Source organism: Anas platyrhynchos, chromosome 1, assembly GCF_047663525.1.
Source record: "Anas platyrhynchos isolate ZD024472 breed Pekin duck chromosome 1, IASCAAS_PekinDuck_T2T, whole genome shotgun sequence".
NCBI lineage: Eukaryota > Metazoa > Chordata > Aves > Anseriformes > Anatidae > Anas > Anas platyrhynchos.
The window spans coordinates 10,981,182-10,997,626 of record NC_092587.1 but is presented as its reverse complement, the minus strand read 5'-3'; the positions used below and the strand labels follow the sequence as shown (position 1 = coordinate 10,997,626).

The 16,445-nt window shown below is 33.1% G+C and overlaps 1 long non-coding RNA gene across 1 annotated transcript; it reads left to right on the top strand.

Moving 5' to 3' along the window:
* The first annotated feature begins 6,141 nt into the window (after positions 1–6,141).
* LOC101796160 (uncharacterized) lies at positions 6,142–11,702 on the top strand. Its single transcript, XR_001188560.5, has 3 exons — positions 6,142–6,698; positions 7,145–7,261; positions 10,966–11,702. It is a non-coding gene; the product is annotated as an uncharacterized lncRNA (long non-coding RNA).
* Positions 11,703–16,445: the final 4,743 nt, after the last annotated feature.

The window sequence follows — 16,445 nt, the reverse complement described above, 5'->3', positions numbered from 1 at the left end:
GTTTCTTTGCTTGTTTGTTTGTCCATAGAACCTGAACATTTCATAGCTAATATAATAATAATATTTCAGTAGATATTATTCATTGTCCTTTTTTTCAGGTTTCCTTTCCTCACCTAAAACCTTTCGGCCTTGATCAGTGAAGAATTAATTTCATAAAAGCTAAACAAAAACTGAATTTCTTAAAAATCATTCTCTGCATATCCAAAAGAGAAGAAAAAAAAAATATGTGGGGCAAAAATTGAAATCATAATATCAGTTATATTTAACATGAGATATTTAAATCACAGATAATCTTGAAAAATAGAGGCACTTTATGGATTGATACAAAGTGGGGAAGAGTTCCTACTTTGCAGAGTGTTTTGCAAGACTATAGAGTGTGGTCATCACATCACTTTTTAGCAACAATTAAGCTCCTAATACAAATTTTACAGCTTGACCCCTACTGGCATTTTCTCTTTTCACTGATGACACAGAGAGCCTTGGATCCTGACAGAGTTATCTTCCAGTGCAGGTAACTTTTAGGAGAGTGATATTTAGCACATAGGTAAGTCAAAAGTAACTTTAATTAAACTAATTAACTAAGTAACTAAGTAACTAATTAAAACTGACACTACCACACAAATTACACCCAAACATTGCCTGAGAGAGTTGGCCAGAGGCAGAGACCGTGCTTGGGACATTGCTAACAATTTATAAGGTTTGATTTTCCCTGGCCAGGTCACTTGCCTATGCCCTGGTCCCTTTTATTCAGATATATCCAATGTGTCTCTTTACCTATACCATTTTACTTCCTTCCCTGTAAAAGATGAGTTGTAAATCCAAAAATGCACGAGGTCAAAGCACTGAGAAAGTGTGTGCCTCCTCTGCCTCCTCACAGTTCATCACTGGTTTCAAGGTTCTATGGTGTTAAACTGGATAACCTCACTTTTGTTGAAGAAAACGGGTGTCCAGAAACACTGAGAAAGGCCAAAGAAAAATATGATTGTCACTAAGCCCCAGGAAGCTAAAGCCTGCATCTGGGATATTGGACTCAAATTTGCATACTCTAGAAAGGTCCAGATGGAGAGCTACGCTGATCCTTTATGAATATATCTGAACATATCTGCAATCCTCTATATGTTTTAAAATCAAAAAAGCATGAAATAAATAAAATAAAATAAAATAAAATAAAATAAAATAAAATAAAATAAAATAAAATAAAATAAAATAAAATAAAATAAAATAATAATAAAATAAAAAGTAAAACACTGAGCTAATGAAGACTGAAAGTCCCCCCAAGGCCAAGAAAATCTAGCTTTTCCCAGGCTCCAAGCTTCCTTGGGTCTCAGAGTTAAATTCAGGGTTAAGTCCAGGGTTTGTCCAGTGCCTCCTCCAACTTCTTATACCGAGCTCTGCTGCTGTACCTGCACAGAGAGCTGTTAGCCCGCGTCAACAGGGGCTAGCACATGAGAAACATTTTTGGCATTTCAGGCTCTGTTGGAGCATGCTGTCAATATGCCTCTGCCATGACCACAGCTCTACCATTCCCTAATAATCTGGCAATAAAATAAATAAAGTAAAACTATGGTGTTTCCTGAATTCAGGAGCCTGTGATCTAAAGTGGATAGTTCAGAAAAACTGAAAATAGTTTTATTTATTACAGTCAAGTACTTCATGAAAACCTCAGAAACCTTGCAGTCAGGAATAACTACTGACATCACAAACAGTATAGAACTTTGTAATGCTGACTAAATTGCAACAATATGACAGATTGAACATAAAAACTGGAATTTGTGTTAAACAAAAATTAAACAATGAGGAATAAGGGATGTCTGATTTTTTATCTCATGTATTTGAGCGATTTTTTCCCCTTTTTTTAATAAATTCTCTAGGGATATAATTAATTGATGTATTTTTTTGCATAGAGTTACCATCTTTTGCTTACTGATTAGCATGTTTGTTTGTTTGTTTGTTTGTTTGTGGCTTTGAAGTGACAGACTTAGAAATTGCAATAGCCTATGACCATAACCAGTTTGGTATCTCTGCTATCTACAGTTTGCTATTAAAGACACATTTACATGTCTGTTGTGTCGTAACTGTACTTATGGAATGACAGCATGGCACATCCATAAGGCCATTTCCAGCATTCGTGTTGAATCTGTGTTAGCTGTTCTTGCATAGTTTAAACTGTTTCTCACAGGCTTGAGTGAGATCTCATTGAAGGCAGAAAGAATTCTCCAGTCAGCTCTGATTTAGACCCCTGGAAAACAAGATAAATTATTTTTCCTTCTAGAAAGGTTAACCAGAAGACTCTGGAGGTGTCTGTAGTTTCCTGACATTTCTATCATTTTATCTAAAACCTTGAAAAACTAGTTAGGGCAAAACTTTGCTAATATACATTCCTGCACATACAAATCTTTGTAGTGGAAAAAAAAAATAAAATAAAATAAAATTGAGTTTAAGACTATCCAGTGTTTCAATAAATGTTTTCCTGTGAACTTCCCCCCTCTCACCCCCTTTTCTTTTAATCCACTTTGACACCAGACAATAATACCATTTATCTGAGTGCTAAAGACCAAGCCATACCAACACACTGTGCTTGAAGGTAATTGTCTTTGTTTCCCAGTGAGAGACCATATGAAAGAAATTATGGATTTCCCCTATTATTTGTGGGGCTGATCCAAAGCCCAGTAAAATCAGTGTTTTCATATTAATAAGTGTCTAAAAACAAGGGTTAGGAGATTTGTGATGTAAGACTAGCATTTTTGAAAGTGTCAGGAAAGACATTTAGAACATGGGCAGATGTTAAAAATCAGCCAAATAACCACTCAATTAATTAGTTACCACTCATCAGCAGAACCAGTGTAACTGGTAAGCAGGTACAGTCTTAATTTATTATGAATACACAATAAGATCTTAATAAAAATCTTTTTTTAACTGTCATGACTCCATGGATGAAAAAAGATTACTTATACACAACACTTCATTTAGGGATTCCCCTCACCTACTGCAACTTTCTGGAAGACTCATATCCAAGCTGAAGTGTTTCAGTGCTTGGATTCTGTGCTTGTGGGGTAGTTTTTATTTTTATTTATTTATTTATTTATTTATTTATTTTAATCAGAGTATTTCCCATTACAGCTCCTCTGCTTTCTTTAAAATACTGCCACATTTACTGGACAGACTCATCATAGTAAATTGCCTACAGTAAAATCCAGTTCTCTAGCACATTAAACCTGTGATTATTCTACACAGTATAGAAATCACACAGCTTCAACAATAGAGATCAAAAGTTCAAATACCTAAACAAATTTCTGGCTATATACTAAACATATTTGAGCAGAAATTTCCATATGTTCTGTTAGCAGAAATCTCTCTGTAGCTTCCTAACTTTAAGCCGTATGGCATTGCAGGCATTAGTATTATCTAATTAAAGCCCTTCTGGTCAAGTTAACCCTAAATGCTTTGCATTTAAACCAGTCAGAGCTGCAGAACTCTGGTATACTAATAAAGTAGAAGTGTTGATTTGTGTACTTTGATATAGAATCATGTTTAAGCAAACCACTTTCAAAGTATTGTTCTAAATTCTTTTTCTTCTAGAGCAACAAGCTTCAAAGCAACAGTGTGGCAGTGAATCTGATGGATACCTTGACATTGATAGGATTTGGCAAATGGGGAGAGGATACTCAGCCCAAACTTACAGTACTAAGCCCTTCACTATTTTTCATATATATATTAGCCTTATGTATATACATAAGCAACACAGTGACATAATTTTTTGACGTTTCTCTTCAGAAAAAATAAATAAATAAATAAATAAAATAAAATAAAAGCAGGGACTGAAGCAACAAGGGTACTAATATTCAGAAGTGCAATTTATTGACCAGACTGAATATTCTGAATATTGTGAAGCATTTCATCTTGAGAATATACTTTGGATTAACTAGAAGCTATATTTTGTGATTAGTATATTCAGCCAGTTTCTTTTCTTTATGTTCAGAATCCAACTGTTCTGCAGATCTGAAAAAGAGAACAAAAAGAAAAATATGCTTTTAAAACCAGTCTGACAACTGCAATTAAATCAGTTATCCACTCAATTTCAAGTATTTGTAACATCAAGTAATTTAACAAACACCTTTCAACCATAACAGCTCAAGGCATATTTGTTTTAAAAGCACTTCAGTAGAAAATTCCAAAATCCCTCCCCCACAAAGATCATGCTATAAAGAATGTAATTCTAACTATAGAGACTAAAAAGGGTTGAATATTCACTAGTTTATAGTTTTCAACATTGGTTATGACTTCTGAGGGAATTACGCCTATCTGTGGGCAAATCAACAACTGTTTCTTGAGGAAAAATATTTAAGAATGGCAAAGAAATTATTATGGCATAACATAAAAATAAATTTAATGCAAGTGCTGACTATCATTTCTATTATATTTTTGTGTATTCCCATTAGACCATGAAATGAGAACAGGTGCTTGGGTTCCATCCTTAGCAAACTATATAAACAGCAAAATAGCTGGAAAATTCCATTGCTTACAGTTTTAAGTCCCTCTGTGACATGGAGGAACTGGAACATGGAAGAACTGGAACGTGGCTGTGTAAGTCTAATAGGGCAAATTGCTCAAAGTGTACTGCTTAGAAATATTTTGAATTAAACAGGATTAAGTTACTTGATGCTTTGAGGTTCTACACCTCAACATGGGTGAAGATTACTAGAATTTTTGCTGACGTAGCTAACCATAACCTCATTATCCACATTCTCTGTATAATTGATGAATGTTTTTCAGTTTAGTAGGCCTAGCAATTTATTTACTCTTCCTATTCTAAATAACACCATTATTTCTGTCCTATGTAGAAAATAATTTAATTCAATCAGCACTGCAGTCAAGGATAGGATTCAAATCTTAATAAGGCATGGGGGGGTAAGACTGGGAGTGGAGGGAATAAGCATAGGTTATATGCTTAATAAATGAAATTAAATTACAGGTTGATGAAAAAAAACTGTTTAATCAAAAAGAACAATACGGGCTCCATTCCTTCCAACACTGTTACCTTTGGCAGTGATCTAAGGGCAATGCAAAGATCAGCTGTGTTATGTGTTATGTTAACATTAGATCTGATGAAGGATGCACTGGATACTGGTGAATCACACAAACTGATAGCATGGTCTAACCTTTTTAGATAATTAATCAATATTATTGATTGCTTTTTTTTTTTTTTTCTTTTTTTTTCCATATGAATGAGTAGCTGGTAATTGTTTTATAGAGAAAAAGGTGCCTACACAGACAACTTAAAGGTCTAGGAAAATAAGAGTGTGCTGAGACAGGTAAGAAGTCTTTCTTGCATATTATTAGCTTTATGGTGAAAATAATTATAGAAAAAAAGTATTGTTGTTTTTGATTATTTACAGTAATATAGGATGCAGATCAGAACCCTTTAATTTTATGAATAATCCAGAATTGTGGAATTCATTATTTCTTTTTACTTCCTTAACAAAATAATACAATTTATTAGAAGAAATATGTGCATCATAAATAGATCTCTATATAAAAATGCAACCTGGGAACCAATGATTACTTTTTTTTCAACTTAAGATTGTCTGCTCTTTAAAATATTTTAATTTTATTTCTAATTCCTCTCAACATATAAGGATTTAATTTTTATTATACATAGGATCAAACTGAACAGGTATGACTAGAATATAGTCTAAGACTTAGAAACAAAGTTGACACAATGAACATTGTGCAATTTACCTAAGCTGAGACTCAGAGTCAATTATAAAAGCATACCCAGAGTACGTAACAGATGGTACTGAAAAACTGTTTTTCAAAAAGAGGAAGGTATGGTCTTAGACTACAGTAAATAGTACTGCAAGTCACCTTATATTAGCTTTCTTTGTAAGTTTTGATCAAATAAGAGTGTTAACTATGCAAAATTACAGGTCAAAATGTCTACATAAAAATTAATGACTTTCAAAGCTGAAAAATGTTCAGATGTAAATAAAGTATTATGAGAAATAGTTTTGTTTGTTTGTTTTTCTGGGAAATAAATTATGTCTCTACTTTTACTCAATTTAAAAGATTTCTAAATGTTTGGCTACAGTGAAATAAATATTTTTTATAATATCATGAGCATTTAGCCTAAGTAGCAGACAAGTGAAGATATAACTGAATGGTTGTAATTAAATTTCTATTACTACCTCAAAGTAGTTATGATTAAGTTCAAGCCACAGAGTCATCAGTTTTGCTATAATTATTGTTTTCACAATTGACATTCATTTATTCTAGGACAGATCAGAGTTCAACAAAAAACAGCGATTATTGATATCAACAGATTCTTCCAAGGAGCACACTCTTTAAGCATCTGTCCTGGTTTCAGTTAGCACAGAATTAATTTTCTTCCTAGTAGCTGGTGGAATGCTGTGTTTTGGCTTAGGATGAGAAGAGTGCTGATAACACCCCGATGCTTTAATTGTTGCAGAGCAGTGCTTATACTAAGCCAAGGACATCTCAGCCTTTTGCTCTGCCCTGCCAACGGGCAGGCTGGGGGTGCAGTAAGAGCTGGGAGGGGACAGACCCAGGACAGGTGACCCAAACTAGCCAAAGGGGTATTCCATACCATCTGACGTCATGCTAAACAATATATAGGGGTGGCTAGCTGGGGGAAGGGGGCCGGACTGCTCGGGGTTAGGCTGGGCATCGGTCAGCGAGTGGTGAGCAATTGCATTGTGCATCACTTGTTTGTACATATTATTATTTCCCTATTATCACCATACTATTGTTATTATTGCTATTATTATTATTATTGTTATTATTATTTTGTTATTATTATTTTCCTGTCTTATTAAACTGTCTTTATCTCAACTCACGGGCTTCACTTTCCATTTCTCTCCCCCGTCCCAGAGAGGGAGGGGGGAGGGTGAGCGAACGGCTGCGTGGTGTTTAGCTGCCGGCCGGGTTAAACCACGACAGCATCACATAGCTAAGTAAACACGGTAAGAAGATATAATTGGTATGACTGGGTTGCTATCCTTATAATCTTAAAACTTAATACTCCAAAGTGTTCTTCAAGTTTAAACTCTTGTAATACAATTTGAAGGTCATTACAAACGAAAATGTAAAATATATATTAAGTGATGTTATTTTTCATTTCATACAGGTGAAGCTGGAGTGGTGGATCACAACATTAGACAAATCAACCAGAAATTAATAATTTTTTCAAATGTCTGCAGCAGTTAGAATAAAAAATGTGGTGACTATATCATTTTATGTCAACGTAAGTCTTATGTGTATCATCAGAGAATATGTAGCAAGCTATAGAAGTGAAAAGAAACACATAACTGCATAATATCTGACCTCCAACTGCCAATTAATTGATCTAATTCTCAGAATTTTGTGTTCTAAAAATTTTGATGTAAGCATCAAAATTGACTTAGGTATAATATAACAATACTAGTAATAGTGTTAAAAATGTGCTTTAAGAAGACAGATATGCATAAAATTCTTAGAATAAGCTGATGTCTTGCTAGAAAATATTTGCTAACTGCAGTTAAACATCTACAGCATTATTCCAGGCTCCTTAATATAGTCTTACTATGATCTCTCTATAAATCATTTTTTCTTTAAGTATCTGTTGAGGGTAACTGATGTTAAAAATACAAAGTATACATAAATCACCTAAAACATCAAACTTTATACTTGTTGAAAAAAATTAGTATGATGCACAGAGGCTGAATCACTTCTGGATAGTGGCATCTTTCTCTCTGCTGACTCTTTAGGAAACAGAAACATACATTTTAGAATTTAAAAAATAAAATTACATAATACAAATTTAATTCCATCTATAAAGCAAGCCGTTTTTCATTCTCTCCACAAAACTAGTCTATACGTTCTTCCTCTCTTTATAGCATCGAAAAAATCTGTGTCATGTTGTGCCTTAAATACAGTTGGCTCTGAGCGAGGAGGCAAATAAGAGAAACAAAATTCAGAGGTGAAACCTTTCTCAACTCATTTTGAAGAAGCTCAGAATTTTTTCAAACAATGAAGCTCCATATTTATCAATACTAAATCAGTTCACAAGTTCTTCAGGCTGGCATACTCTTTCAGAATATGCCAAGATAGCTCAGTGAGGGAAAAGAATTGTTATGAGAGTTCAATAAAAAAAAAAAAAAATCATAATATGATGTAGGGAAAGCTTATAAAGATTAAAATAAAGATTTCTCTATTTTTTTTTTTTTTTTTTTAAACTCTAAATCACAGCTATAGCAGAAAGTAGTGCATTTGCTACTAGTCTTGGTTTGTCAGCTTGAAAGTTTTTTTGCTTTGAACAGGGCCATGTGCTCTCATTGTGAACCAGGCTTCTGGGATAGAATTAGTGCAATGTCTTAATTCTCTGTGTGCTCAGCACTATATTATGGAACAATCTTGTAGTGGTTATCAGCATAGCAATCAAATAATTGGGGATCCTAGACTTTTTTTTTTTTTTTTACGCTAATTTGGGTGCTTCAGCATAAAAACATATTTCTCCTATTTAGTTATTATTTATAATTATTATTCTAAAATAATAGATCTTGTGCAAGTAATCCAATTTAATTAATCACTTTTATAAAAAGAGAGTATTTTTCTCTGTTTTCTTGATTTCATTGACCTCAGAGGGCTGATTTGTACTATAAATATTCAGTGACATCAAGCAGTAGCATTTCTGGGATCTCCAAGTGTTGACAGATATTGATCACTTCAGGATACATCTCTTATAAAGTGATGGCTGATAGATAAAATAAAATAATAAAAATGATTTTTGAAATTTATAACAAGGTTACCCTAGGTCTCAGGGAACACAGGAATGAGCTCTTTTAGGGAAAGCAATCGGGATCTGAAAGCTTGCCAGACTGGTTGGTGATTATTTTGTTGCTGGAAAAAGCATGGAAAGGCCACTTATTGCATAGAGTACAAGATCTTGAAGAGTTTCCAGCTGCACAAGACTTTGATATAATGCAATATATAGGAAATAACAGAGGGTTTTGAAGCAGTCTGGTGGAGCAGGAATGGTATTGATATTCTAAATCTGCTTTTTGGCTGTGTGTATCAATACTGTGAAGAACATTTCTTCCAATTATAGAAGTGTTAGCAGATCACTAAGTATATTTATCCAATAAAATCTATGATGGTGATTAAATGCCCAGACTCCCTTAATGAAGCTGTTTATTTTAAAGGACTCTTTAAAATTGAACTCTTTTCCTTTGTATAAAAATTAGAAAAACAACACAACAGCAAGGTCTTGAACCTGGATTATACTACCACAAGCAAGTTTTTTGCTAAAACATTCCTCTCTTTTTGGTGGATTGTTGTTGCATAAATAATAGCTGAATAAATATGTAAATAGCTGAAAAAGTAAAGATTGCAAGACACATTTGAATGGTCCCAAATTATTTCATATACTCTCTAACATTATCATTTTCTTAAGATCCAAGGAGTCCAGTGCTTAGGGAACTCTGGATGTAGGAACCCAGTGTTTATATGTTGTCTTGGTCTGACTTGGACTGTGGGATAAAATTCAGGTCTTCTGCTTTCTGTTAGAAAATGCTTGAGGAATAAGAAAGGATCACACTGAAATACTAAAGTCTTAATATATTATGTAAAACTTCTTGTTAAACTAGAGGTTATTGAAAATAACTAGGTTTCTCCTTGAAGAGGTAGGCCATGTGGGTCCTCCTCTGTCTGACAGAGTTGAACGGGGAATATAAACCCTCTAGCACATTAAGTAAATACCATCTTATATTTCATTTTCTTACTGAAAATGAAATTACCGAACACAATAATTGTGTTCAGTTGAATTAGTTCTTCAACAAGTTGAGGTAAAAATTTTGTTCAACCAAAAAAAATTGTTTTGATTGTCTGAAAATACCACAAAAATCAGTTTCAATTGCCACTTGTATATAAACCAAAAAACTTAAACATGCTGTATGTACATGCTTAGTTTTAGGATCTATTTAACATGGAATGGGTTGTGTTAAATGCACTAACTTTTTTTTTTTTTTTTGGTGTGAGTTGGGGGGGGGGGGTGGAGGGACCAGAAAGCCACTTCTATCCAGCTAAGGAGGAGCCATGAGAACATAATATAACTGTTACATGTGACAACATGGTTATACAGATTGCCTACAGATGTGAATCAGCAGAGCTCTAATGAATTCAGTCCGATTCTGCTGATTTAAATTAGCTGATGATCTCAATTTTCTTCATTTTAGATGAAAGTTAGAAATGATTTGTTCTGATTTTTTTTTTTTTCCTTCAGGGATCCCAGAATATTTTCAGAAATCTGCAGTCCACATGTCCTGATCAGATTCTGTTCTAAAATATCAGACCACTTCCCCCTCTAGTGCTATCCAGAATAACTGCAAAGTACTGTTTAAATAGCAAGAGCCTAAGGCATTGATAAAACAGAAATATAGAGTGCTATTTTTTAAGGTGATAGCGGTATAAACATAGATAAAAATAGGTGTTAATTTGAAACAAACCTAGTTAGCTTTATATGCACAAGTTATTGTATTCTAACATTTACGGACTCACTGATAACAAAGCTGTTGGCATTTTTCTTCATCAAAAAACACATATTGGTTACATGAAACTCAGGGGTGTTTAAAATGCAGACTGTCATTCATGTAAGCTTCTTGGTTTGTCAAAAGGATAATGAAGAAACTGAAATTGGAACAAGCAAACTGACCAACCTGTGATAGTTTTTATTATGCAATTAGGTTTTCGGTAAGTAAGTGCTGCTTACTACTAAGAAAGTGTGTTCTGCAAAATGTAAAAAGTTCTGGCTGTGAAGAGTCTAAGCTTTAGACAATTCTTAAAATATGTTTCACGTTTTCCATATTTTGCCATGTGTGTGTGAAGTCCACAACAGGTCTTCAGCTTTCATAACTGCCTATTGGTTCATATAAAGGGAATCGCTGAAAATCAATTTAAATTTTGCTTCTGTAGGAGGAAATTTGTCATCAGACTTGACCAAGACTTAGAAGAAACAGAAGCAGATGATAAAACTCCAAGAAGCTGAGCTTTGAAACTCAGCAGTTGTACAAAAGATCTGTCTAGACCTCTGGTATTGTTTGTTTTGGAAAGAACAAAATGGGAAAACCTGCCATGGAAGGAAACATTTACTCCACTTTCTTGACTCCTGTACTTTCTCCTGTCATACAAAGTGATGCTGATCAAATTGATGTAGGTTAGGATGCATCTGTGTTCATATTCTCAATCAATCTCTAACAGGAAAAATTCTGAAGGTACCAGACAACATAGACATTTTCATCCATACAAATATGGCAAAAGCAGTGTCAATAAAGAATGTACAGATGCAAGGCCTTTATTATGATTTTTTTTTCTGCCTTTTACAGCAATGAAAAACTTCAACTAGAAAAACTGATTGTTTTTCTTCACAGGAGGAAAATTTCAAGGGAATACATCAGAAGGGAAACTTCATGGAGTTTCTATCTTCTCAGTAAGAATCCTACATAATGATTACGTTGGCTTTGCAGCTTTGCCCAGTCTAATTAGCACCTGACCATGTTAAACTCACGAACAAAGATCTGTTATTTGTAAAACCCACATGCTTTTATTTTCTACACTGAAGCAGTTTTCTACTTCTTTGTTTTTAACTTCCTTTATGAACAATGAGATACAAATTCTGTGTGGATAAAGTATTAAATCTTTATAGTAGCAGATGTTACATGTGTGCTGACTGTGTGAATTATCAGGTACGAGGCTCTTATAGAGTCTGGTTTGATTACCTACAAACATTATGTGACTTAATAAAATGTCTTTTATACAGGTGTGTAAGGTGTGTGTGTGCACATTTGGACTGTGCTGCATTACATAGTCCTCAATAACTCAGAGAGTAAACTGAAGCTGGTATTATGTTCTAAGAGCAAGGGCATCTACATTCTACAATGTAACCACTAAGAGGGTATTGCACTATTACGTCAAACAGTATGTTTTTACTCACCATGATTTACAGAGCTTTTGTTAGGAACGTGAAGCCAAATTCTATGCAGTGGTGAACTGATCATACTAGATTCAGTAGTATAGTAGATAATACTAGATTATTAACTGATAATAATTCAGAGGACATCTGCCTGTTACCATCACAAAATATGTTTCATAATTAAAAATACAATGTATTGTAGAAGTTATGATAGAGTTTATCATGTATTAGTATTATCATTATTTATTTATTTTATTAATAAATAGTCTGCAAAGCTATCAGAAAAAAATATTTTCCATTAATCAAATAATGTATTAGGAAGGAGGAGATAATGGAATGTATTAAATATTAAGTCCTCTCATGCTGGAATTCATTCATCATGAGATGGGATTATAGCATGAATTCAAATCCTACAGGTATGGAGAACATTACAGGTCACTAAAGATTAGCTTTTTTTGGCTGTTTTGGCAATTTGCTAATCCTTATGGAACAGTTAATATGAATTATTATACAAAGTCATAAAGTCAGCCCACCTATAAATTTGTTCGTGGTTCATAATAGATCAGCTTAGCTTTTCTTCTCTTTATCCAACTGCTGCAGTGTTTTGCTAATTGGAAGCAAGACTTTGAAGAAAACAATCGATTTATTAAGATATTAAATGATGGATAGTTAATAGACTTTTTTTATTGTTGTTAGTAGGCTAACCAAAGTATTTAAGTTTAGGAATATTCAAAGTCTGCCTGCAGGAAAAAGAGTAATTAAATGCAAAGAGGTTTTAGAGAAAGGTTCAGCATGCAATAACTTAATAGATAAATAAATAAATATTTTCATACTACTAAACTTTTCCAAGTAAAGGAGACTGATATTTGCATTACCTTATTTCAAAGGTACTACAGATTTTCCTGAGCAGTTTAGCATAGGCCTAATAATTACTGTAAAACTACAAGGAAATCTCCCATTCCAGTTTGCTTAGATAAAGTTTCTTTGAACTGGCTTCCAACACTGGACTCCATTCACAGAACATTTAATTCTAATAGTTTCCGCTGTCTACTATAGAAGGGTAGCTTGTGATGATTTTATATAGCACAGCATATGGAATTACACTTGTAAGAATCAGTGCATAAATTACATAAACTTCAGCAAAGACCTTTATCCACAGTCATAAAATGAGATGTGTGTTTTCAGCTAGATGGTATTTTCAACTGAAACTGTTTCCTTCTGGTTTTTGATCAATGATTGAAAATATTCTCTGAGGCTTGTTGTATAGCTATGCTTTGTAATCTGATAGAATAACAGTTCTAATACTGCATAAGGAGTCTTCTACTTAAAATCCCAGGCATAGTATTGCAGGTGTCCGTCAGGCACACAAGAAAAAAGAAGTGCTTATCAGCATCTTCATCCCTAGGGGAAAAAAAAAAAAAAAAAGTAAATTTTCAAAATGTATGAAATCTAAATGGCAATCATAGGTTAAAATTAGAGCTGAATGAATTAATTCATAAAGTGGAAAAAATTATGTCTCCCTCTCCTTCATAACAAACTAACTCTATGTTTGCAAATGAAGAAATAAGCTTTTTAATAGAAGAGAGTATTCACAATATGCAAGATGAACTAACTTGGAAGTCCATCCCATGTGAACAAATTGCAATAGGATGCATTAAGTTTCAACCAACTGTTCTCTATTATGTGCTTTTTGAACCTGTACTTCTAGATACTTTTGAAATATTAGAATGAATCCAGTTTTCTCCTCTGCCTAGACCAACCATATAGAAAACAGCTAATTACCCATTTCCTGAGTAATGTGCAGCATTTTCAGCAATCCTTACAGTAGAGAGCCTTGTTAGTGAACATTGTATGTAAAAAGAAATACATCAGTGAGCTGATTGTTGTATAATAATGATTAGTTAAGCAATTTGAAAAAAAAAGACAGCAAACATTATAACGAAGTGTAGAACTGTGAAATAACAGTAAAACTAAAACAGTGAGCAGAAGTAACTTATCACTGAGATAACCAGAGATATGTGTAAAATTAGATGAAAAAAAAAAAAGACAATTTATTGAAAGGTAATTAAACATAATAACTAGAAATCATCAGATTGTAAATAATTTGATGGAGTATCTTATGCCTAAAACATATACTGTTTATTCTGCTATATTTTTTTCTTCATTTTATAAAGATTTTCTGTGGGTTTTAAAACTAGACCGATATTACAAGTTTAAGTATTAAATATGCATTGCTAAGGACATTATGTCTTCCTAAAGTAGTTTCTCCCGTGTTTGAGATATTATGACTGATGGCAATTTTCCCCTTTCAATTGTGAAATGATTACAAATTTTTATTTTTATTTTCACAAATCTTCCTAAGGTTCCAAAAACTAATATAATACCAAAATTAAGAATTAATTACAATTCTAAAGTTTTAATGGACTTGAAGTGTGTGAAAACCTGTAATAGTTTGCTCAGGTTTGTAGAAGAAACCTCTATTGAAATAGCTACCATCATCCTTTTTGGTGAGAAAAAATCTTCATTTTTTGCTTGTTACAGTTAAGCTAAAGTTGAGCTCAAGCAGTTAGTGTTATTGTAAACTTGGGATAGCTTGAACTCTAGGACATTTAAAATAGGACATATGGCTTTTAGAAACATTAGATGCTTTATTATTCATTCTCTTTAGTGTTTTAGCAAAGATTTTAAGCTGACTCTTAGATTTAAGATTCCTTATAGATATCGGATTGCAGACATAGTGGAAAGCAAAATAATTATTGGGTGTTACCCATTAAGATGAAATCAAATGGCAACTGTTAACAATCTGTAACACCAGAGTAGTTGTGGGCTTTTCTCTAAGTCATAAAACACCCTCAAAGTTACCATAAAGCTTCATTCACTTTCAGTGTGATAGGTTACACATGTGACAGCTTATTTTACAAGCAAAATCTGCATGTAAACTGTAAAGCGCCTGAATGCTTGGATTAGAAAATGGAAAAGTAAACAACTGCAATTAAGGGATCAAGCATTTCAATATTGCTGTTATTATGTCACATGACTTAATTTTCCTAAAAGCACTTCAGAGAAGTATCAGAGAAGTATCCTGACAAATTAAGAACTTCTGAGATGATCAATGATATTCTAGTTAGTAAAACTTTCCGTTCAGTGGATATTCTAGTCAATAAAAGCAGTGTTAACATGTAGAATACATTTTCTGGGAAATCTTACCTGAGTCATTAAAAAACTTACAACAAAATTATAACTACTGAAATCACCTGTTTACTTTATGTATACATTACTTCATTTTCGAAAAGAAATTGAGTCTTTCATAGCTCTCTTCATCAATGTACTGCACGCATTAAACTATAATCTGAGAGAACTGTAATTTGAGATTACAAATTAAAATATGAATATTTTTGAAACCTTTCTAGGTTCTTAGAGCACCTATAAAGTTAGTGACTATAGAGCTAAGATTTATCTTAAGTTTATACTGTATTGTACACCATGAAATTCAAGAATATCTTGATAGAGATGTTATTTTCAACATTAAAAATGTTTATTTGTTTACACCAAGGAACACTACTCTACAGTGGTACTGTAGAGGAGTCTAGAAAAGGTGCTTCCAACCATTTGGTTTGTAAATAAAACTCTAATACCAAATCCAGATATATGATGAAAGTTTAACTAAGCAACATCTGCATTACTTGAACAACTGGTATCTCTCAGTGATGTACTCAACTATACATTTTCACCAGGTATTAACACTTCCAATGCTTTCTTAGATAATTGACCTTTTAAAGTGTTTTATGGATGTTGTTTTAGACTGTTAGGTTTTAAGAAATATACAAGACATATTTTATATTAATATGTTTTAACAAATTCTGTTGCACACTTTTTTTTTTTCCTAAAAGTCTTGCTAATCTTGTTTTTCCTAAACTATTTTTTGGGGATCTGACCCTGTAAAGGCCTTTACATATATACATATAAAATTTTATTATTTAAAGAATGGAGAACCAAATTCAGTGAAAATAATGACATTTTATATTCTACAGTAAATTTAAACACAACACCTCACTGAGTTGCAGGAATTAATGAAAATTAAGGACAAGAAAAAAGAAGGAATACCTTATGTACAAAGAGACCCTTCTATTTTAGAATATTTTTTCTTCCTGTTTTTAAATTGTACTGTTGTTATTCTACTTTGCTATGCACATGGCAAGGCAAATTATGTGTGTTTCACTTAAAGCACAATATCTTTATAAATTACAGTGGTTGGATGCAGACTTTTGCAACCCATAAACAGAAAAATCTTAATATTGCCCAAAATGCCTTTCAAGAATAAGCTACATATTTATTTTGAGGGAATAGTTGAGGGAATAGTGCCACCTACTGAGCCAGTATCTTCCATTTCAGTAGTACTTAAGAGTTGCTGTAAATGTAGATTTAATACAGTCTTGTCAACTTGAAAACTCTGCCACTCCTTAATCCTTCAACATTATTCTTA